Source organism: Tenrec ecaudatus, chromosome 5, assembly GCF_050624435.1.
Source record: "Tenrec ecaudatus isolate mTenEca1 chromosome 5, mTenEca1.hap1, whole genome shotgun sequence".
In the NCBI taxonomy this organism is placed as follows: Eukaryota; Metazoa; Chordata; class Mammalia; order Afrosoricida; family Tenrecidae; genus Tenrec; species Tenrec ecaudatus.
Genome location: NC_134534.1, coordinates 22,435,250 through 22,460,208, shown reverse-complemented (window position 1 = coordinate 22,460,208; position 24,959 = coordinate 22,435,250). Strand labels below are relative to the sequence as shown.

Sequence of the window (24,959 nt, the reverse complement as noted above, 5' to 3'; positions counted from 1 at the left end):
TAACAAGATAAATTAAAAGGTGTTTTTTGAATATGTGAAAAATGGACAAATCTTTAGAATATTCATAAAAGTAATATAATTACTGACTTTAATAATTCTAAGAGGATACTATCAAAATGACCTAAAGACATCAGAAAAATTTAATAACTATAAAAAATAGAATTGACTCAATAGTCAAAACTGTCTTCCCACCATATTAAAGTCAAGGGGCAAGGTTAATTCACCACGCCTCACAGTATCTTGGAAATAATAAAGGAGGCAGGCACACGTCTTGCTGCATACGATGATGACAGCCTTTACTTGATAACAAGGAGAAAACGAAATCTTCTTTGAAACTGACAGGGAACTTCCCTCAGCAAAACACTGAAAATCCAAGTCCAATAAAAGATTAAAATATTGTTCCAAAAAAGCCCAGGGGCTTCCCCACTCAGACTTGTCATCTCTTGAACTTACACAGACAGTAATGAAGCGTCTTCTTTAGGAGACGCTCGGTACTTACTCTGGATTCAGCATGATGCCTGATTTGTCAGCTCTAAGGGTTATGGGCTGGCCAAGCTCACAGAACTTTCATCCTGTAGGCAGTGGATGCTAAACCCAATGTTTTTAAATATCTAAAAAATTAGCATAAAAAAGGAGAAGCAACCTAAGTGCCCACTTGTGAAAGTAGGAACTGAAGAAAATGTAACATCCATACACAATATAGCAGTGAAAAATGAGCAAAATAAGATGGACGCACAAACGTAATTAGCGCTGAGTGGAGAATACAATTATTTCATTTACAACGTTCAAAAACAGTAAATCCACAATGAATACACAAAGCAGTTGGTAAAATTATAAACTAAGTAAGTTGGGCAGGAATCAGAATCTTGGTTCCGTGGAGGAGTGGGCAGAGGCGGCAGCTGTAACCGGACAGGAACACTTACGAGGGTCTGTGGCATTATCTGTAGGCTATTTCTTAACCACCGCCATGGAAATCGGGATGTTTGCTTCACAGTAATTTATTGAACTATGCACTTATTCCATGGGATTTCTCCGGTAAGAAGCCCTGGTGGTGCAGTTACTCATTAAATTGTGCGCTTGATTCGTGTAATTCTATGACGAGTCTGAGGTGCCCTGGTGGCATAGGGAATAGGGCTGCTAACTGCTAGGAAACTCACAGGGACCATTCTACCCTGCCTTTGAAGGTCACTCTAAAGTAGGAATGGACTTGACGGCAGTGAGATAAGCAATCCTGCTGGCCGACAGGTTGGCACTTTGAACCCACCACACCGTTCCAGGGAAAACACTTGGTTCTCTACACCCCAAAGGGTACAGCCAAGCCAGCCCGGTGGAGCAGCTACCTGGACAGAGTCAAAATCCACGTGATGGACACAGGCTTCCCTAAATATCCTTCACACTGTTTTTCAGAGCAGCTATTAACAAAAGAGAACAAGAAAGAAGAAAAGGTTCTAGAAGGGATTGTGGTAATGATTGTACACCTTCTTGATATGGTTAAACTACTGAATTGTATATGTGGATTATGTACCAATGAAACTGTTTAAAAAGAAAAAAGTATTTCAAAGGGGATATGAGAAATAATATTTTATAACATTCCCCCTAAAATATCAATGAATAAAAAGAGGGGCAGGGGATATTAACCTATAGGTGAGATTTCTTCAAATCTCAGAAAATTATAAAATAGGGGGAGATGCTAGTTATATTTTTAATAACTATAAATTCCTGAATTAGTACATTCAACAGCTGTCTTGCATGGAATTCTTTCATCAGTTAGTTTGAAGATACCGAATATTAACTATGGCTAAGAAGAATAGCTGTAGTAAAAAAAAAAAAGGGCTCAGTAAGAGGGAATGCATATGGGTTCATTACTGACACACAGTAGGAGCAAGTGTATTTATATTAGAGAATCGTCCAGAACTCTGGGTACCCTGCCCTGTACCAACTGGGAAGAACATTCAACACGAACATGGCCCAGAAACCCTAGAGGCTGCAAAACTGCCATATTCTTTCCCCTCAAACTATGACAACATACTCCTATCCACAACACTTTCAGTCATCCCAGGATCTGTTTAAAACCATTCTACGCCATTACTGCTAAATGTCAGTATACCTGCCTTTAGAGGGTATCAAGCCCCTTTTCCCTACAACCTCCCAACTCCCTTCTTTTTAGCGGTTTGTACTTCCTCCAGCAGATAGCTCAGCCTTGAAGCGGGACCGCTGGTTTATTAATCCTCCTAGACTGCTAGCATTTTGATCCTAAGCGACCAATCCTTTCTAGGCTTGATTTACAGGAATCATTTTATAGCCCGTTCTTCTGCTTCTCAGCATATATAAGAAAGCTGTCTAATATACCTACACACAGCAAATATTCAAGGATTAGCTCTGCTGAGTTCATGTAACTATGAGAAGAGGAAAATATGGATAGAAAATGCTTTGAGTACATTTGTTAAATTAAGCAAAGAACATGAAAGCCATTACTCAACACTTTACAGGCTCTGATCAGCAAACAAAATGTGAGCGCATCTTGAACACATGCTTACTTACTGAAGGAAATCCACACAATTTTCATCAAAAGTAGTGAGAATACATTCAAGTCCAATGTTGACTACTTAGATAAGTCCCTTGTTTCTTCTTAATCTTCAGTACAAGGGGCTAAATTAGCAGCCTCAGAACAAACTACATCACTAGGCTTCACAACCCCTCCTCATGAGAGCAAATGTTCATTGCGTAGTTTAGTTAGGGCATATATAATTGTTTTGTTTATAAATAACCACCTATTTGTGGACTGCATCCCTAATACCCATACATATCACACTGTACCTAAAATGCTACTATGGGGCCAGTTCCCATTCACAACTCAAATGCGGCCCTCTCCCACTTATTCCCCACTGTTCAGCCAGGTTGGTTAAAGAAATCCAGAGACATTCATTTATGGGTTAAGATTTTTGTATCAAGAACTAATACCAGCGCAGCCCAAGTCAAATCCCTAAATCCCTCTTTACACTCATGAGGCCACATGCAATGATGCAGAATTCAGGAACATTACCAGCCAGTGGGTCCAAAGTCTGTGGATCCAAGGGTGATGGCTCTGACAACTCTCTGAGCAACTCCAGAGCAGGAAGCTGAAAGTCGTGAAGTCGTGTGTGTATGTGTGTGTGTGGGGGGGGGGGGGGAGAAAGACCCTCTTTATGGGGTCAAGCTCACAAGGAGGCACCTGATTGACAGGCTAGACTCCACCCCTACACTTCCAGTTGATATGAAACTATTTAACTACCACAGACCACCCCTTGTCATATGGCATCTTTACATGATTCTTTAGCCATGCATAATTTTCAAAAAACAGACAATAGTAGGATCATATTTTTACCGAGAAGTATAGTGAATGCATAACACTCAAAATGTTCCAGCCTCATTTAAGCACAATATTGTATAAACAAACAAAACAGTCTATACCTAGCAAGTACAATTATATAAACACCTATTCCATAATTCTATGAACATATTCTCCCACCCATGAAATTATATAAGCCAGCTAGCTACTTCATGCCTTTATCTCCCCAACTCTGGGTGTCTAATTTTCTATATTGCCCACTAAAATAAACCCAGCGCTCTGAGGAGACAAGCATGTTCTTTGATGTGAAGCATCTTCATTCCACTGGGAACCTTGTAAGTTCACATCCATAAGCAAAGTCAAATCAGAAAAAGCCATCCAGAAAGTTAGCAGAATATGCACACCAATTCACAGGCTCAAAAATCTTATCTTCATCTGGCAGGGTTCTAGTCAAACCAATGTAGGCCACCTAGCTTAGCCTCGGCAGGGTGCCCATTAGCTCCCTTGCCTATTGACCATAGGTTCTTTCACAAATTCTCAACGCTAGCCATCTAGGCTCAGCTTCTGCTCGACTATTCAAACTTCAGACCAGCCAACATGCTCCCATCTCTCTGTCACTGTGAACCAGGTCCACAGGTGTCACTGGCCATACTCAACTGCTTTCTCCCACTTCCACTGAACAAGTGGATCCAGGTGGTCACCCAGCAAAGCCACAGGCTGCCCTAGAACAGCTAGAGGAGAGTTTCATGGCTCCAGATTTTTCCAGCTTCAGGAGCAAACTACTAGTTCAAAATACCAAATAGCAAAATGCTCCCGATTTTTCTTCAGTCAGTCAACATCTCTCAACAAGTCTTTTCAAATGCAAATCTACTAAAGACTCAAAGCACAGGCACCAGCTGGGGCGGATGTTTCCTGAGCCTTTTTTGCAGGCTTGTCTCAAGCTCATTTAAAGTTCCAATTTAATGGCTGGAGGCAATTAGCTTAAAAACTCTATTTTCATACTTCCCAACAGTCATTTTTATTACCCATTATATCAATAGTAGGCAGAAGAAGTAGGAAAAAGCAGAGTAGAGTCAGAAGTTAAACACATTCTTATAACAGTCAAATTCAATCCTCTCATATAAACTATTCATATGCAATATGACCTGAGACCTCTGGGCCTTTTGGTCAGCCAGTTTGACCTGCTGTTAGCCATTTTAACTAAGCAGCATGGTCTCAGAAGCTTCAGAGGCCATTTGTCCCCTGAGCTCAAAATATACAGCTATTCCTTTTATTTTTGCCATTTCAGACAGGATTAACCAAAAGCAACTTCTAGAAATCAAAACCTTTACTTTCCATGTCTTTTGCAGAAAACAATCAAGTAAACAGTATGGCCGTATCTGACCTCCAGCTAGCCAAAGTAAAACTACCATAAGGAGGTGGGTCAAACAAGCATCCACTCTCCATCTTCATGATTTGTTTCTCTAGTGGCCCACTCCCAAGTTACTATAACGTGTTAAGCTGGCTTGGCTAGAGAAACAAATCCAGAGACAATCATTTATGTCTAAGAAAGAGTTTTAGATCAAGAACATCCCAGCCCAGTCCAGCTCTGTAAGGCCCTCCTCGGACTCAGGAAGCCACGTGCAATGATGCTGAATGTAGGGATGTGGATCAGATGGCGGTGGCTCGGGCAGCTCTCAAAGTGAGGGCAGGGTGGTGTGAGGTGTCCTAGACCCTCCTTATGAGGAAGTCACACCCACAAGGAGGCACCAACAGGCTGTGACCTGATGGACCTGCTAGGCTCTGCCCCTACCCAGAAAGTTGACAGAAAACTATGTAAGTAATACACCCACAAAGCCAGTTTGGGGTTGGGGATGGGGGAAGGCTTCAGGTGGCATCTTCCTTTTAAAGCTCACTCCAAAGTGTCACTCCCCAAAGAGGGTTTTCAAGTGTTCTTTGTTTTGGTTGCTAAAATATTCTCTTTACATTTTCACCAGCCAGCTATGTTCTTTAGTCTTTTAAATTTGCCTCCAAACCCCACCACCAAGGAAGCCCTAATTAGGTATGTCAAACTTTTAAGAAAGTACTGCTGCGGGGAGGGGGTAAACAGGAGACATGTCAAGGAGGTCCGGGAAGGAAAACTAATTGTGGTAGCAACTGTATAATACTGCATGATATGACTGAACTATGGAATGATATATGTATTAACTCCCAATTATTATTATTTTAATTAAGGCTATAAAAACACAAGAGAGCACCCCTCCAACTGAAAAAATGAGATGTGGGAAAATTTAAACTTTGCTTTTTCCCACAAGGAAGAAGCACACCGGCCAGTGCGATCACGAGGTGCCAAGGGACCAGGTATAAGGCATCATGCAAAAAAAAAAAAAAAAAAGATATGTGTGTGTATGTATGTGTATATATATATATATATATATATATATACACCATATTAAATGAAGGGGGAAGTGCAGAGTGGAGACCCAAGGCCCAAGTGTCGGCCAATGGAGATCCTCTCATAGAGGGGTTTAGGAGAGGAGATGGGTTAATTAGGGTGCGAGAGTACCGATGAAGAGCACAGCTTTCCCCCAGATCCTGGATGCTTCCTCCCCCCAACTACCATGATCCGAATTCTACCTTGCAGGGCTGGATAGGGCAGAGGCTGTACACTGGTACATATGAGGGCTGGAGGTATAGGGAATCCAGGGTGGATGATACCTTCAGGACCAAGGGTGTGAGGGACGATGCTGGGAGAGTGGAGGGTGAGTGGGTTGGAAAGGGGGAACTGATTACAAGGATTCACATGTGACCTCTTCCCTGGGAAAGGGACAGTAGAGAAGGGGGGGGGGGAGACTCTGGATAGGGCAAGATATGACAAAATAACGATGTATAAATTACCAAGGGCACATGAGGGAGGGGGTAAAGGGGAGGGAGAGAAAAAAAAAGAGGACCTGATGCAAGGGGCGTAAGTGGAGAGCAAATGCTTTGAGAATGATTGGGGCAGGGAATGTATGGATGTGCTTTACACAATTGATGTATGTATATGTATGGATTGTGATAAGAGTTGTATGAGTCCCTAATAAAATGTAAAAAAAGAAAAGAGGAGAAAAAATGATTAGGGCAAAGACTGTACAGATGTGAAAAAAAATAAAGAAAGAAACTTTGCTTTTCATTTTAAGGTTTAGTGGATCATGACGCAATTATTTTAAAAATCACTCCTTTTGGAACAGTGGTTTTCTTGCAGCTAGTCAAAACACAACATAAAATCTTTCTCCCTAGCATTCACTGTTTGACATCATCAGCTGTTAAAATCCTGCTTTCTAGATTAACCTAGGAAGGCCTCTCTAACTAGCCTCTCTGGAATCACCTTCACATGCGGGTAATGCAAGTGAGAAATACTCAGGATACAGCTGTATCTCAGCACTTGTTACAAAGTTCTTTCAGGTTTGCTAGTAAATGCCCAAAGGACATACAACTCTAATGTGAGCCTTAAGCGGAAGGCATTCAGCCCACTCTGCAACTTAGCTCCCTGAATTAAGTGTCCTAAGGTACCCACTACAGTAAGCCTCAGCCCAAAGACACTCTGCTCCCCTTCCTCAGGTCAGCAAGTCCAACTTGCCCCATTAAGTGCCCAGAGGCACCTCACTGCACAAGCCAGCCTCCTGCCCTAAAACCCTCAGCTTCACTTGCTCTGCGGGTTAGTAAGTCCACCACTCTGTTTCATGTACTGGCTCCTGGTTCTTCTTCTACTGCTGCTGCTGCTGCTCCTCTGATGTTCTGTGTTCAGGAGGTTCACTGCTCAGGAATCGTGGGTCTACAGGACTTGCTCCACTTCTGGCTTTTGCTGTTTAATGAGATCCCACCTTCCTGAGAGGGCTCTTATACACAGCAGGACAGCATGCCAGAGAATCCTGTTTACTATTACTGCCTGGTGAATCCTACTAATATCTTCTCCCTACCTTTCTTACCAGACCCAAGCAGAAAGGGTAACTTGGTAGGAGTTAGAGACCTTGGCTAAGAGAGCCACATGAAATGGCCCCTAAAAATGTTTCCTTTATGTTTTCTAATTTGTCTCAATACCAGCTAAATTTTGGCTTTTACTAGCAGTGAGGCAGGAATATACGAAGTAATAGCACTAATTTTAGTAATACCTCATTACAGTGTAACCCAAAATATAGGTAATGTTCAATCTGTGGGAAACTACATTTTTAATCGTACAACTAATTAGTATCATTTACACCTCAACAAATTTTAGTAACTAATCGTTCATAACTGTAAATAATAGCTTACTAAAAGACCCTAAGAACGAGAAGCAGTAAGTAAATTCATGTGTGGTGGTTGTAGATTTGGGGGTATGGTTTTCTAAGTCCAAAAACTTTATGAAACAAAAGTATCTGCATAGCCAACCAGGTGGCAATTCAACTTTTTGTGTGTTCAATCCAGCGACATGATGGCAGTCCTCGGATTGTGTAGCCCCCCTCATGCCCTTTTTTTCTACAAATTCTCTCCTCAGACCAGCGGATTTTGTAACTTTGTTTAGTCTTAACAATTCTAGTATCAACACAGATTCAAACACTGATAGATCATTGGTACTGCACATGGGGGCTTCCAGATATTTGTGGAATTAAGAGATAAAGGAAAATTTCCGTGACCTTTCCGGAGCCTCCACACATTATACAGACCAACATAAGGAAGCACACTTTTACCCAAAGTACACATAGTTAGCTCACAAAGATAAAGAAAAAATACTTATGAAAAGATAATGTATTCACTTTTAATTGATTACAGAAATATCCGAAAAAGTACACTTTTTTTCTACTGGCAAGTATGTATCATTTTCAGATAAAACTGGTAGGGTGCAAACTGGTGTAATATAGAATCCACATGTAAAGGCATCTAAAATCTATTTCTAAATTAAACCAAAAACTCAAACTCACTGCCATCAAGTGGATGCCAACCCGGAGTGACCCTACAGGACAGGGAAGAACTGCCCTTTGAGTGTCAGAATCCAAACATGTTACAACAGAAAGCCCTTTCTCCAAGGGAGGAGCTGGTGGATTAGAACTGCAGGTGTGGGGTTAGAAGCCCAACTGGTAACCACTGAGCCAGCAGGGGCCCTTCTAAATGAAACAGCATATTGAAAATTAACCTTTTTAAATTTTAAGGACATTTTCTCTAAGTTTAACTTTATATCTATTGCCACAAATGAATCTTTTTCGATTTTGTTCAACATGAGACTTATTCTTGTCACAGATTCTCACCACTTCTCTTTGCATCCTAACACGCGATATTCTGGATGAGAACAATCACTTTTTAGCACTCCAGTTTCTCTATCAGAACTAACAAGGGTCTATTTTCAGGGCCATGGTTTCCAGAAGCGAACAGAGCTGTAATCGCTTTTCAAATGGTACCACCCACACAGGACCGTGGCGAGAGCCACACGGCTGCATGGAAAAATGCGCGCTGAGGCTGAACTGGGTGGGCTGCAAGGCTAACTCCCTGAGTGATTTATTTATACATGTTGATCCCATGGTGGAAAAAAGAATAATATATCTGTGAATGCCTAGAGTCTAGTACACTGCAGTTTGGACGGATCACTGGGCAGTCATGACTTTGCAGACAGACATTGTAACTACAGGGCAAATTTCTCTCCCCACAATTGGGGCCGATTTAAACCCCCATCATCACCGCCTACAAATTCAAATTCAGTGTGCTATCAAATTTTTTAACTTTTGAAAATTTGATGAGCAAATGTTCCTACTTTGCTAGTTAAATTATTTTCAATATGAATTATCAATATAAGCAAGGTTGAACGTATCCTCCCACATTTAAATGCTATCTGTATCTCTTTCTTGTGATTTATCTGAACCATCTTTAGCCCAATGTTTCCACTGGTTTGTTTTCTTCTCTGATCAGGAGGGGGCTTCCAAAAGTTCCATTTTCCAGGAATATTTTGAAGCCCCATCATATTTTTTTTAATTCGTCTCTTGGCATTACTGAATTGCAAACATTTTCTCACTTGGCTGTGGACGTTCACTTTTTAGCTTTATGGGCTTGATTTTCGGGATTAAGGCATGCGCCTCTCATTCCCATGCCAGGTGTAGAAAAGCCCTTTCTACTCTGAGGACAGATTAAACAGCTCACTCATGTTTACTTTCACATATATTTTTTTACATTGCCGATCTATAGTGTATTGTTGTTCAGAAGCAACTCTATATAAAGGAGATTTCAAAAGCTAAATTCTGTTCAGGTAAGCTAGAGACACTGCATGAGTCAGATAGTTTGTTTAATTCCTCAAAGATGGGAGATAGCGATACAACTGGCTCTTGGAGCTGACTTCCAGCATATTAACAAATACTCAAAGAAAGCAAAAAGTGCATCCCAGCTCCCTCTATTCATCCCATGACTGTTCTCACATCATCTGTACAAATAAGACTACCACAACCGACCTATCCAAGGCAAAGGTCTTTACAAATGAAGCTAAGCCTTAAACCCATATGCCTAAATTTGTGTACAAGTGCATATTTTCAAAATAAAATGTCTATAGCTTGGTGGGGGTGAGTGGGGTGGCCAAGAGTTGAGTATAAGAGCTCAAGCAGGTGAGGAAGGCATCAGAGCAGGCAGGCAGGCAGGCTGCCTCCTGGAGAATATCAGATCCTCAACAGACTAAGACAGACACCCTCATGTGATGGAATCTGCCTGAGGAATCAGAGACCTGGAAGGTGAGGTAGAAGAAGCACAGCATGGGAGTCAGCATCTGAGCTGGATAAAGCAAGGCAACACTTGGGTGGATGGCCTGATATGCCATCCTGACATAAGCAAGCAGGGAGAGAAGGCATCATGAAGGAGTGGAGGGGGTTGGCTAGTACAGTAACAGCCTGAGCAATGTGAGGATACCCACACGGGGTAGGGAATGACAAAAGAGATACAAAATTTGCCACATAAGAGGAGAAATAAACCAAAAAAGTGAACATACTGGAAATAAAACAGGCCATCATTTCATTATCAGTTAAGGGAAATTAACAAATATGGAAACCGAAAACTAGGATAAACCCTGTTGCAGTTGGAGTTATCAGTATAAAGTCAAGAATACAGAGGGTATATGTGTGTCCACGAGTGCACTTAAATAGTTGCATGCATTCCCGAGCTCTATTGGCTGAAACTGCGTCCAGGAGCAGCAACACCCAACAGCAATGTGCACTCAGTGGCAAGCTGTTGGCTTCTAAATAGCATCCTTTTCTAAGAGGAGGTAGTAGGTATCTTTTGAAAATGACCGCTTCCAGAATGTGAAACAATGAGCCTATAAAATCATGTTATGTCGCCTTTTGGCTCTCTGCACGACGCCATGGCGGTTGGCAAGAACAAGCGCCTTACCAAAGGTGGCAAAAAAGGAGCTAAGAAGAAAGTGGTTGATCCGTTTTCTAAGAAAGATTGGTATGATGTGAAAGCACCAGCTATGTTCAACATAAGAAATATTGGGAAAACACTAGTCACCAGGACTCAAGGAACCAAAATTGCATCTGATGGCCTCAAGGGTGAGTTTTTGAAGCGAGCCTTGCTGATCTACAGAACGACGAGGTTGCCTTTAGGAAAGTTAAGTTAATGACCGAGGATGTTCAGGGCAAAAACTGCCTGACCAACTTCCACAGCATGGACCTGACACGGGACTAGATGTGCTCCATGGTCAAGAAGTGGCAGACCATGATTGAAGCTCATGTTGATGTCAAGACTACCGATGGGTATCTACTTCGTCTGTTCTGTGTTAGTTTTACTAAAAAATGCAATAATCAGATTCGGAAGACCTCTTATGCTCAGCACCAGCAGGTCCGCCAAATCCGAAAGAAAATGATGGAAATCATGACCCGAGAGGTGCAGATGAATGACTTGAAAGAAGTGGTCAATAAATTGATTCCAGACAGCATTGGGAAAGACATAGAAAAGGCTTTCCAGTCTATTTATCCTCTCCATGATGTGTTTGTCAGAAAAGTAAAGATGCTGAAAAAGCCCAAGTTTGAATTGGGAAAACTCATGGAGCTTCATGGTGAAGGTGGCAGTTCTGGAAAAACTACTGGAGATGAGACAGGTACAAAAGTGGAGCGAGCTGATGGCTATGAGCCACCAGTTCAAGAATCTGTTTAAAATTCAGACTTAATGTTAACAAATAAAAGATCTTATTGTGAAAAAAAAATCATGTTATGTCAAAGAGCACCGACACGTTCATCTAATTAAAGGATGCAAACAAGTTGAATAAACTGATCAAACTGGGAACAGACCGACTATCAAAATAGTGATAGAAACTTGTAATAGTCCACTAAATACTCAGTCAACAATTACTTTAAAACAAACAGAATGGTTACACATTGTAAAGAATGTAGCCTATGTTAGTGACTGATGTGTGCAGAAATTGTTGAATGGGAATTTATATTGCTGTGTTAACGTTCACTAAAATAAGGTAACACACTAAAGTGATATTACCGTATATACTCGAGTATAAGCTGATCTGAATATCACCCAAGGCACCTAATTTTACCACAAAAACTGCATTAAAGATGTGCTGGGAAAACTTAGCTTATACACGTATACGGTACTTGGTATGGGTCTTTATCCCATTATATTTGTAACTCTTGCCAAATGATTAGGGGGGCCATGCAAACTGGGTATATAATAGAGGGAACTCTGCCATTCCACTCTGTCAGAAACAAACCATTTCAGAAGCAGCAACAAAGAATCCAAGGACCAGGAAACGAGGAGAACCAGGAGTGAAGGGCACCTGAGATTCTTGCGTGAAGAAGCAACAAAACAACAGCACCCAGACTGTGCGCCTGGGCGAAGGAGCGCTGGCAAGAGGCCGAGTGGGGACATGGGACCACGCCCCTGAGAGGCTGAGGATCTCAGAGCCACCCAGCTGCCGGCAAGGCTGAGGAGAGGCAGCGTGCTGGTAGCAAAAGAAGAACTCTTAACATTTTATAAACTGCTATCTTATCCTTAATATTTTGTAACCTGCTAGCTCCCTTAAACCACATAATCCTGAGTATTGCTTATGCGTTCTGTGTAGCCACTGCAATGATTTGCCAGCCCAGCAGAGAAGTCAAGTGCCTTGGGAGGAACAGTGGCTGGAAGGTAAAGACTGGACGGGAGACACATTCTGACCTCTGCCTCCTACGTATCAGCCTTGGGAGCTACGGGGCTGCCTTCTCCTCCCTTCCTGTAGTCTGACGAGGTCGGATGTGGCTTGCAAGCCTTCTTCACTGAATAAAAGTTCAAGTCGCGAGTCTGTATAAATAATGGCTGGGTTGAAAATATGCTACATATGAAATACTTACAAAGTTTCAAGATAGTCCACTCAGAAGAGACTTGGAAATCTTTCCTTCCTAAATTTTCTAGCTCTGTCAGGTAGCTTACAATTAGGGACAACAATTACATAAATCTATTTCATGACTACATCAAAAGTTAGAGCCTAAAACACTGTACAGACTTCTTTAAAATAACATGGTGTCTTTAGTGAAACTAGAAGGCTTAAGGACTAGCTAGACCTTGTGTGCGTGTGTTCAGTAGCAGAACACTCGATCTCTTTTTTGCTGCTGAGGGCTGGCACACAGAGAGCCAGGACCCAGAGGTTTACAGGATGGGAAAGAACTCTTGGTTGCCAAGAGCCAGGAGGGGAGCACATCCCTTAGAACATGCATACCCTGTGTTTTAAGACTTCCAAGGCATAGTTTTAGTTAAAACTTTTTAAATGTTTAAAAATCAGCAGCTGAGAGAGCTGCAAACTAACTTTATGTATTCTAGGCCCATTCGCTGAAGGAGCTGCCCGGTAAGTTAGGCTGGAAGAGAAGCAGAGCTCCGTGGGAGCAGAGCAGTCCCCAGACTGTTGGGGACTAGTTAATAGCTGCCAGCAGGCTGGGTAGAACTGAACCAGCCCACAGACATGGCCAGCTGAGATAGCTGCTTGCTACAATGACTCCGAACTAGGCCAGTTAGAGGTGGAGAGTGGACAGCTGGGAGAACTGAACGGCATGGGGCTGAGAGCTACTTTACAAACTCTAAGATGGGCCAGCAGAGAAAGCATGTGCTCTAACAGACAAGCCACAACCACTAATGGCAGGCGGCGGGCAGTAGCAGTGGCAGAGAGCTGCTCCAGTGAAGAGCTCATCTGCTCCACAATCGTTTGGCTCTGAAAGCCACCCAGCATTGGTCCTGCTAGACCAGTGGTTCTCAACCTTGCCTTAATATAGTTCCTCGTGTTGTGCTGACCCCCAACCGTGAAACTATTTTCACTGCTACTTCATAACTAAATTTGCTGTTCTTAGGAATCAGGAGACCCCTGTGAAAGGGTCAATCGACACTCCACCCACCCACCCAAAGGGGTCGCGACCCACAAGTTGAGAACTGCTGTTCTAGACCTAGCCAGTGTGTTTCCCGATGCTGATCCTGAGCTGTTCTGTTACTTTCAAGTTGCAGCCTATTATTTCCCTAACTAACCTTATAACTGTGAATAGGTTCTATTGTGCGCCCAAACCCTCAGCCTCACAGGAACCAATTTTGGTGTTGATCCTGACTCTTACTCCCCATGAATTTGGAAAGTTTATTACGCTATATTATAGGACATGATGAAGAGTAATCTGACATTGAACTATATAAGGCTGAATGGACCTAGACCAAAATCAGACCGTACACACATGAATCAAAGAGTTTCAAAATACAAAAACACAGACAGCACTGCAGTCAAAGCAGGAAGCACCGTAAGCAAACCAGGAGACTCATCAAGGCTACAGGTTGATGACAGGCCACTGAATCAAGGCACTGGGGTCTTTCCAACTGGCTACAGATCACCTTAAGGATGAGTTAAAATATGAACGAAATCAAAAGGACGTAGGAAACGACACCTGCTTGAAACATAGAAGGCGCTGAAGACGTATTCTTTCCTCAACTGCTTCCCAGTGTAGCAAATCAGTGTTGGTAAATTCGCTGGCCTTGCCTCTTTTAGTCTATTACACCTGTGTACCTTGTAAAACGACTGGGTGCTTCTGTTAGCAGAGAGCTTGGAAATTAAACTGGAGTTGCAGGGGCAGCTACAGTCTACTCTGCCTGTCCTCACAGTCACTGTCCTCATTAATTCAGAGCCACTCCAAAGGACAGACACTTCTCATTTTATTATGTTATGAACTTACTTTTATCTCCTTTACCAGAAAGCTCTAGCTGAGCCCTTACCCCTCCTGCAGAGCCAGGGAGGGCTTATGTTTCTTTCCTCAGGGCCCTTAACCTTTATTTGTTCCTATTAAATAGACCCTGTTTTAAAACATTCCAAATTTCAACTTGCCATGGTTACTTTGAATTATACAATGCAAATTAGTCCACTCAGTAAGGCTTGATCTTGAAATTTGATAAACATAATCCCAATGATTAAATTTAAATTATACTTCAGTCCAAGACAGACCCTATATAGTTTCATATATCTCCAGGCAGAACACGAACTAATAACTACGCCCAGAATTTGTGCTTTTGTGAAAAAATAACAGTATCTACCACTCATTAAGTGCTTACTACAAGCCAGGCACTACCTTAATGCCTTACATGCTTGCTTAATCCTCAGAAAAGCCCTGAAGGGAAGACAGTATTAACATGTTCAAGATCAGATCAGATTCAAACGCACAAAGTCAGCTAAGCTCCAGAACCAATGTCCTTACCACTATCCCAGATGGCTGTTAAGGAGCCATGATTTCAAATGCAGTACAATTATAGTAGTTATTTTTATTGTGGCTTTGGTATTGCCTTGATATAAAATAAATCTGACAAGACAGATTTTTCAAAGGGGTAAACTGCAAAAACTTCAAAATGGGTATAAAATTCCAAAACCAAACCTGCTGCCATCAAGTCAATGCCGACTCACAACCCTACAGGACAAGTTAGAACTGTCCCTTTTTCAATACTGTAACTCTTTACTGGAGCAGAAAGCCCTTTCTCCCTCAAAATGGATATAGGTTGCAATTCATCCTAGTCCACAAATCAAGGTAGCTGCTACTCGCTCCTGCAAATTAACCTTTTAGTGAGTAGACATCGTATTTCTCGCAGCTGCCTTCTCTCGGCATTCCGACCAGCTCTAACTGGTCTTCTCGTAGCCAACTACTATTTCTCCTTGAGCAGATCCCACCAGTGTCGCAATACTTATAAAAAGCCTTCCCGGCTGTCCAATGTCAATGGTATAAAGGCCAAACTCCTGAACAAATCAATCACTTTGACTATGCGCTGTTATAAATAACAAATGTCTCCGTTTTGCGGAAGAGAAAATAGAAACAAGGAATCATAAATGTTTACCATAGCCCACAAACATCCTCAGTGCCTCTTCTTGGAGGACACTCCAATTTGAAACCTCTTCCCATCCATTCAATGTCTTTGCCCACTTGGGGAAATCCAAATCTAGCAAGATAATACCTGCTCTTTTAATGATGTCATTCTTACCGCCCCCCACCACCCCCTGCCCCTTGATGGATGCAAGAAACCAGGGACACTAGTGGCTCCTGTTAGCAAGAAAGGTGGATGAGCCTGTTAGGAACTTAAACAAGCATACACATGCTTTGGTCATTACAAGGATAACGGTCTTTAAGATTAAGATCATCGGAGATGTATCTTTAGATTCTGAAGACTGGAAACAGTGAGACCAAAGAGCAGGGATGAAAGGCCTGTGCTTTAGAAATCTCCCACAGCTACTGGTATGAGAGAAGCCAACTGTCTGCCTACGAAAGGTACCTAGAAAGGCTCATCTTCCATAGGCCGATGAGGAGCACCTGAAACTAAACATCAAAACCAGTTCTCAATCTTGTGAAGTCTTCACGGTACTAAGGGAAATTCTCCTCACTTTTTATTGAGCAAAAAGTCAAGAGACCAAATGCACGAATGGTTTATTGGTTCTGTCCCAGAGGATCTTCCAATAATCTCTAAGAAAAAGGAAAGAAAAAGAACAAAGGAGAGAAAAACTTAATACAGCATGACGGCATCTATAAGTAAAAGTGGCATTCAATGTGGAGTTAATTTTAGTGCGCGTAGTGGTTCAGAGAGTCCATTTATAATGCAAAGCTAAGCTAAACATAACATTGGTACTTTTAAACACCTTTTTTAAGAACTGGGAGGAATTTTTCTATCACTGCTAATTTACTTACAAATTACATGCTTCCCCAAGTAAGTCCACCCTTCTAAATATAGGGTGCTCTCAAAACATTCAGCTAGTTATCTTTAATCATAAAATAAGACTTCTAGTTCTAAATTTATTTTGTTACACTGCTTCACTCTAATCAATTCTCCTTCAAAGCAAAGAAAAAGAAATGCTTTTTTCTAAATGTAGTTGAAATTAAGGAAGAATTTATTCTTTATTTTTAAGCAAATTTTAAAAGGCAAACTGAAACACTTTGGGGGGTATACTGCACACTGTTGATATGGCTCCAATGCATATGATCAGGTTTAAATACTTTAGCTCTGTACACAATTCACAATCTCACTCTTTCAGTCACATGAATTCCACTAATGTTATAATGAGCATTTACCATGTCTCACTGTTCTACATCCTGGAGAAACAATAAGTCTCAGTGCTGATCTCAATAACATCCTATCTATCAGAGAACCATAATTACAAAGCGAATGAAAACATCATTGATGGTCATCATCATATTGATTAACCACTGAAGCTTAAATTCTCAGCAGCTAACCAAATGGATGGGTGGTAGATGGAACCCACCAGTCAATCTGAAGTTTAAAAAAAAAAAAGAAGAGGAAGACAGTCTGCTTCTGTCAAGATTTAACCTTGAAAACCCTACGGGGCAGTTCTAATCAGAGTCAAACCCAGTAAAACCCAAGTGACTACATGGCAGTCGGTTGGATTTTGTTCTTTCCGGGGAAGAACAGAGGTTGCAGAAATTCTCTGATATTCTTTCCACCAGAAGGTGGAACTGAATCACCCTCCCCTCGGGTCTGAACATAGTGAGTCTCTGCTAGTGACTGAGGTATGGAAAGCGGAGAATAGCAACTTTTCGGTGGAGAGATTGGCAGTCATTCCCTAACTCAATTTATCATCACTAGCACTACTGTCAAGTTGCTAGCACATGATGAGAAGGCACCTCACTTTTGTTGTATTCATTTTTCCCCCATCCCCTTAGTCAAGTCATGACAAAGCAGGGGGTCAACCTCAAGGGAAACAAAAAGATACTGCAGACTGGAAGGCATTAAGTAACCAGGGCAGCTAAGTGCCCTACGGTCTAGTATAATGACACAGGCAAAGGAGACAAGTGGAAAACGAGAGTATTCTGAATAAAGCCTAGCAGGAAGCATCAAGACCATGGAAATAATAGCATCACAGCGTCACAGAACCCAAACAAATGACTGGGCATTCAACCATTCCAAGAGGAAGATTATACGCAAGGACTGAGGGAGGAAGTCCAAACTGCCCTAATGAAGACATCAGCCCCCCTCAAAAGGGGGGGGGCAGGAATTGATGGAATACCAATTGAAATGCTATCCTCCTAAAGATAGAGACAAATGATACATAAGACTGGATACTGCTGCCTGTGAGGGTAAGCTCAGGAGATCCAACAATGCACTGCATAAGGTAAATCTGCCTTGGACGGTGTCTGGAATAATAGGAAAGTTAAAGATAAATGCTCACATAATAGCGTCATCAGAATTATAGTCACACACTCCTAACAACTTGCAGGCACATCTGACCACCCATACATCTGTATCATAAGAGTGTAACAAAGTTCAGAACGCACCAGCTTCCCACATGCCTCTCCTATACAAAACCCGTGGACTTCCCCAGGACATGATGATAATCTCTATCACATATATCTTGATGTTGATGTTATCAGATGCCACTGTGTCGGTTCCAACTGAGAGCAACCCTCTGCACAACAGAACAAACCCCTGCCCAGTCCTGGGGCACCTTCTGCAGCACCGATCGTGCTTGAGCCCACGGCTATAGCCACTGCTACAACCCAGCTCCTGGACTGTCTTCCTTATTTTCAGTGAGCTACTCTGCCAAGCACGACAGCTTTTCCCAGGGATTGGTCTCTCCTGACAACATCCAAAATCCTGAGACACTCCCTTTAGGGAGCACTCTGCCTGTACTTCTTCCCCCCACAGATTTGTGTGTGCTTCTGGCAGTCCGCAGGGCTTTAATATGCTTCTCCAGCACCACACTTCAAATGCACCAACTCTTCTTCAGTCTTCTTATTCAACGTCCAGCTTTCACACGCATATGTGGTGACGGAAAATACGGTGGCTTGGGTCCTGCGTACCTTAGTCCTCAAAGTAACATCCTTGCTTTTCAAGAGTTTACAGAGGTCTTGTGCAGCAGATTTACCCAATGCAATGTGTCCTTTGATCTCGGCACTAATGCTTGCTTCCATAAGCACTGATTGTGGATCCAAGAAAAGTCAAAATCCTTGACAACTTCCATCTTTTCTCCATTTATCATGATGTAACCTACTGGTCCAGTTGTGAAGAGTTTGATCTTCTTTACACTGAGTTGTAAATGATAGGCTGTAGTCCTTGCTTTTTGTCACCAAGTGTTTCCACTATTGCTCACTTTCAGCAAGCACACCTTCCTGGATGTTAAACCACACAGTATTCCCTTGTATAGCCTCTTGGTCCAAGTACAGATTTCTACATGAGCACAAGGAAGTGTTCTGGAATTCCCATTACTCTCAATGTTATCCACAGTTTGTTCTGATCCACCTAGTAGAATAACGTGTCTTTTATGGCTCATTTATGTATGTTCTGCTCTGTATTCTCTATATAAAAGGTTTGCCAAGGAACAATGTGAGCTTTGACTTGGAGGCAACAGTATCCAATCTTCTGTATCACACGTCTGTGTCTTGAGGTTGTTTTTCTTTGGAACAGACTACCTTTAAGTATGGCTCCCAAACCCAGTAAAATCAGTGCTAGTAACAGCAGCAGCAACAGATAAAGAAGCAGTACTGATTTTCAAATGAAACTAAAGGTTATTAAACAACACAAAGGTAAAGACTTAAAAAATAATAAAATCCGTGAATGTTTCCGCTCCAAATTAGGCTTGTCACGCTGACAATCAAACTGAGCTTCCAAAACAAAGGAAATGTTCTCCAAGCTTTAAACCTACAAGGCTGCCTAAAATGCCGAAGGGCCTCTATGATAGGGAGACTTTTCCTTCTGACCTCAATGGAAGACCAAACACAAAAGCAACCCTCACTGAGCGTGGTGATAAGGATGACAACATGCAGAGATCACTGCTTCTCTGTTCCTAATTTCAAATCCTTTCATTCCTAAAGAACCTCCTAGAGAAAAAGATGGGGGTGCACAGCTACTGTTCCACACAGCGAAAGGTAGTCAGTCAGCACTATGAACAGAGCCTTGAATACCCAAATGTTCCTTAGATGCATAAAAAGTAAAAGGAATGCTCTTAAAACATCAATATTTCCTCTCATATTTTTAAATGTTTAAAAGAAAGTAAGCTAAGACGTTTCAGACATCCAAAAGAGAAGACAGAGCTATTTAAAATTATTTTTAAGCAAATTATTTCTAGTATTTTTGTCTCGACAATAATTTCATGTTAAAAGCTTACTGGTAGGAGCTGATACCAAGAGCTAAAGTAGAAAGAAAAATGTTTTGAAAATGACGAAGGTAACATGTACAAATAGGCTTGATACAATTGATGGATGGAATGTTCTAAGAGCTGTAAGAGCCTCCAATAAAATTGTTTTTAAAAAGCGTACTGGTTCTTATATAAACCAACTTTGCAGTAGAAAACCAACTCTACTAATGACAATTTTTAGCATCACTGATGGTGAATGTTAATCACTGTATCAAAACATTTCTGATGCTGAAGAGACAATGCATACAATGATTGTTTCTCAGTACCTAATTCGTATTCTGTCAGAAATGGGTCCTAACCCACCTAGGTGAGCCCTGGTGGCAGAGTAGTTACAGGCTGGGCTGCTAATTGCAAGGTTAGCAGTTTGAACCCATCCCACCGCTCCACAGGAGAAAGACAGCTTTCCACTCTGTCAAGAGTTGCACAGTGTGGGTAGACCCACAGGCACTGTCCCACCTGCCCACAGGGTCCCTATGTGTGGAAACAACTGGAGAGCATGAGTTTAGAGTTCTATGGTACAGCCCAGGTGGCACACTATATAAATTGAAGTTTTCATTTAATCTTCCTGGAAATTGTATATTAAGTCACAAAATATGTTGATACTGCTAAGAAAGTTGTTTAAATATAAAAAATAGGAATCCAGAGCATAAACAGAAGCATTATTCGAATTGTTTCTTCCCATGTCCTGATGCTCCCTTCGCTTCTAGAAATTTCTAAAGAAGCATGTTAACTCAAAATGACAAATATCTATCTTAACTAAGTGGCCAAAATTAACAGCATCAGCATTTTGCCAAAACCTGTAATCCCAGTCTAATCATTAAAACAACTGAAAGACAAACTCGAACTGAGGGCATTCTACAAAACACCTACTCGTCTGCCCGAAACGGTCTAGAAAGAGGAGGCTGAGAGACGGTCACTAGAGAACGAGGAATAAACTCCAGTGTGGCACCCTGAAGCGCATCCTGGAAAAGCAAAAAGACGTGAATAGAAAGCCTGATGCGAAGCGGGTGGCATCTGCAGCCTAGTAACCAGTGGTGTGCCAGAACTGGCTTCTGAGTCATGTGCACACCATAACACATGAGGGCGACATCAGAGGAAACACAACTGGCAGCAGGCGGCTACAGCGCAGCTGCTATATGTACTTGCTCTGCAACTTTTGAGTCCCTAAAACGATTCTAAAATTACCGGCTTAAAAAAAAAATTAAGAGAGAAGGCTCCCCAAGGCTCCAGAAGCACTTGCTTATGAAGGCTATGGAATCGCAGGATAAACTGTCCTATAAAACACACCACCACCAGGAAATCCCATCACCAATCTGCTGTTCTTGTTGGGTGCGACCCAGGCCTACGCCATCCTCACAATTGCTCCCGTGATTGAGCCCATTGGTGTGGTCAGTCAATCCACCTTGCCTCGGGCCTTCCTCTTGCTCACTGTCCCTCTACTTTACCAAGCACGGTGTCCTGCTCCACGGACTGGTCTCTCCTGATGTCATGTGCAAAGTATGTAAGATGAATCTTGCCATCCTTGCCTGTAAGGAGCACTCTGACCATACTTGTTTCAAGAAATTTTTCTATAATTGTGCCAGTCCATGGTACTTTCACTATCTACATTTTCACTAATCTACATTTCCATAAATACTCCAAATGCAACCATAAGAATAAAAATTCCCAGTGAAGGTATAAATTCACGGATTTATCAGAAATATAATAATCATTCATTAGTATTGAGATAGTTGAAAATCTCCCTGCAGCTTTATAAGTACAACCAAAACCCCTTCAAGGTGCTGGGTACTGAAGCATCTCCTGCGTCTCCAGCAGATTAATTCAGCCTGCAGAATGCTCCCTAAACAAGGCCAAGCATGTTCTCGCCTCAGAGCCCTCGCACCTGGTTTTCCTCTGCTCCTGGTGTCAGCTGAATAAAGCTCCATACAAGGGCTCTTGGTCCACTGTTTAAAGTGGGGTGCCTCCTATTAAAGCACCTGTTTATTTTTCCCCCAGAATTCAGCATAAGACAGTCATTTCATTCGGTTAACTATCTAATGCACAATGATTTACCATTGTATCCCTCACTGCCTGGGAGAATAAGCTGCGAGTCGGTTGACACTTGGTAAACTATCTGTGACATGATTGACTGAGTGAATCCAAGCGGCGGCAGAAAGCACCCCTGGGTCAGGGAGCACGTGGCAAAAGCAGCCCAGGCCATGAATGGCCTGTTCTCTTGGAAGATGTTAACCTACCGCACTCTGTTCTGTTCTGAGTATATCTCAGCTGCATTCTTTGGAGCTTTAAACGAAAGATGACTCTCTCCATAAAGACAAACCTAAAAATATCAGCACAAGTCTAAATAGCAATGACTACTTCACATAACGTACAGCCTTTTTAAATGGCGCAGAGAAATTGCTATAATCCCTGAAGTTAAAAAATAAATAAATAAAACTTATATAGCCCCTATTTGACTAAAGGTGGTGTGTTGTCAGTGTAGGAACCCACCTGCTGGTTACCAACAGCTTACATTTCCTGTGCCCATCTGCTCCAAATAGATACCATTATCGCAGAACAGGTGCATTTGACACAGGCTTCCAGAGGGATGGCAGACTGAAATGGAATTTTTCTACAATATGTCAGATATTAAAGTTACACGGCGCACTTAGTCAACCCCTACGTGTCTGTGGGTACCTTTCGACTCAATCTTTTGTCATTTCTTCCATCTTTCTCTCACTGTCACCTTTACATTCTCATTGCTACCGTCCATTTCATTCAGACCCTCATTATTCTTGTCTCCTCTGCCTCCAGTCAATCATACCAGAAACCACTCTTCACAAAATACCGATTTCTATCCCATCACATCTCTATTGGGGAATCTAGATTGACCAGCAACAGCTTCAATCTAAGAGATCCCCTCCCCCCCACACACACACACACCGCCCTGCCACAAGCTTTCAGTGTCTGCATTATGATTTCAGACTATTCCCCAAAGTGCAGTCGCTCTTCTTTACCGATCTTCTCAGTGTGTTGTGCTAATACTATAATACTATAAACCCCAAGCTCACTGCTGTGGAGTTGCCGCAGACACACAGCAGTTCTTCAGGGGTTCTGAGGCTGTGAATCTGAATGGGAGCCGGTGACCTCACCCTCTTCTCAGGAGCGTCTGGTGGGTTTGAACAGCTGGCTTTGCTAAAACTTTCGTGCTCATACTATACTTGTTCCGAAATCTACGCTTGTCTTTTCATTCTGCAATGAATGAGTTGCATGCTTTACTTCTAAAACCAAAAGTTCAACTCTACTTTCCCCAAACAAGAATATGTTACAAATTCTTAGTAAACAGGCTTTCCCATGTTCAAATATTTTCCTGCTTTTAATGTTTTCTCCTTTGTCGCCTTATCAGGGAAAGCAAAAAGATCCATATATGAGCCAAGGCAAATCAGGTTTATTAAGACTGCAATCCTAGGCACATGCCTAAAAGAACTGACAATAGGAATGCAAACAGAAAGCAGTGGGCACCCTACCACTACTCACCACGGCCAAAATGATGGGAACTAGGCAAACCGACATGCCAGCAAGAACGGAAACACAAAACCTGGCATGTAGCGCAGTGGGAGAACGGCCCTAAGAGAAACGAAATCTTCACTCATGCTGCCCTGCCATGCGAGGTGGACACACCCTCGTCTTTCTCCAGATGAGTTTGAACTACCGTGCTTCTGGTAAGCACGCCACTGCTTACCCGACAGCACCACCAAGTGCCTTTAAAACCAGAGTTTAAATTGTACTGGGATATGGAAACGGCAAGCCAGATTACATTTTTAACAGAGTAGTCCAAAATGAAAACAAATGCATGAAGAAATGCACAAAGCATAATACATGTAAATTTTAAAAATGCATTCCATAATAATTATGCTACAGACAATAATATCTTAAATTGTCCAATCTTCCTTTAATCATCAAGATGAGTATTTCTTTTTCCAACCTAAAATATGTGTTTAAATATATCTCAGAAACACTATTGAATACTGGTGAAAGACTATTTTCTATATTCTTCCTAAAATAGTGAAAAGAAAGTCTATTCTTTTTGTCAATTAAAATTTTCATTCATCTACATTAAGCTGACCAAAGGTATTGGTTTTTTTTAATTATTATTAAATACTTTTATTGGGGGCAAAGGTTTTTAAAATTTCAAGTTCAAAAGCAAAGCAAGACAATTTATCAAACAAGTAAACTCTGTGATTAGTATAATTCACTCAGGATGGGTAAAGTAGTTAAACTCTTTCCATAAATTCTCAAAGATGTTTGTCAAAACCACTTAATACCAGTTGAAGGGAAACTGATAGTAGTACTGCCAGTGGTCTCAAAACATGAAATAAGTTTTTTAAATGCATTCATTTTATATCAAACAGTCATTAATTGAATTACACCAAGCATCCTTACAGTGCCAATACCATATGATACACAAAAGCATAATTGTGATCCCAGCAGAAAACTAAAGAGAAGCAAATCCAGATGATTTTGTACTTGTAAAAAGATTCAACTTTTGTACTTGGAAAAATCAAATGTTTACCAGGTTTTCTTGCACTAAGGTTAGCCTTACTATTGAACTTGTGCCTCCTTTGGGCCCTGAGAATTTCAGCTTAGCGCGGGCCTTTCTTTTTATAAATATTGCAATGAAAGAAATTATGGTCTAAATCACAAAGATGACAGGAACCTTAGCAATTTAAATAGACAAGCCTTGAAATAATATTGTGATCAAAGAATCAAGCAACCTAACAAAACCCAGGTGGCTGGGGCTTATCATGTATGGTACTCATTACCACAATTGCACTATTTAATCTACTTCCTGGTGTCAACAAAACCTTTCTGTTATTAATTCCCTCCAGTTATGGATCTGCTTAAGTTACTGCAGTTTTCTGATAAGACAACTTTTTGTCTAAAAATTTTAAAGAGAGGGCGCAGGTCACATTGTGAATGTTTTAGAACTGGAGCGGAAGTTGGTAAACCCACAGAACCACGATGGCTTCTTTGGGTGAGTAGCATTCCAGCTCTGGT

General features: G+C 41.6%; 1 protein-coding gene and 1 pseudogene across 1 annotated transcript in view; one reads left to right on the top strand and one right to left on the bottom strand.

Moving 5' to 3' along the window:
- Window positions 1–24,959, bottom strand: part of EIF3H (eukaryotic translation initiation factor 3 subunit H) — a 107,716-nt gene that overhangs the window by 39,765 nt on the left and 42,992 nt on the right. The window lies entirely within an intron of this gene.
- Window positions 10,633–11,497, top strand: LOC142448665 (small ribosomal subunit protein eS1 pseudogene; annotated as a pseudogene).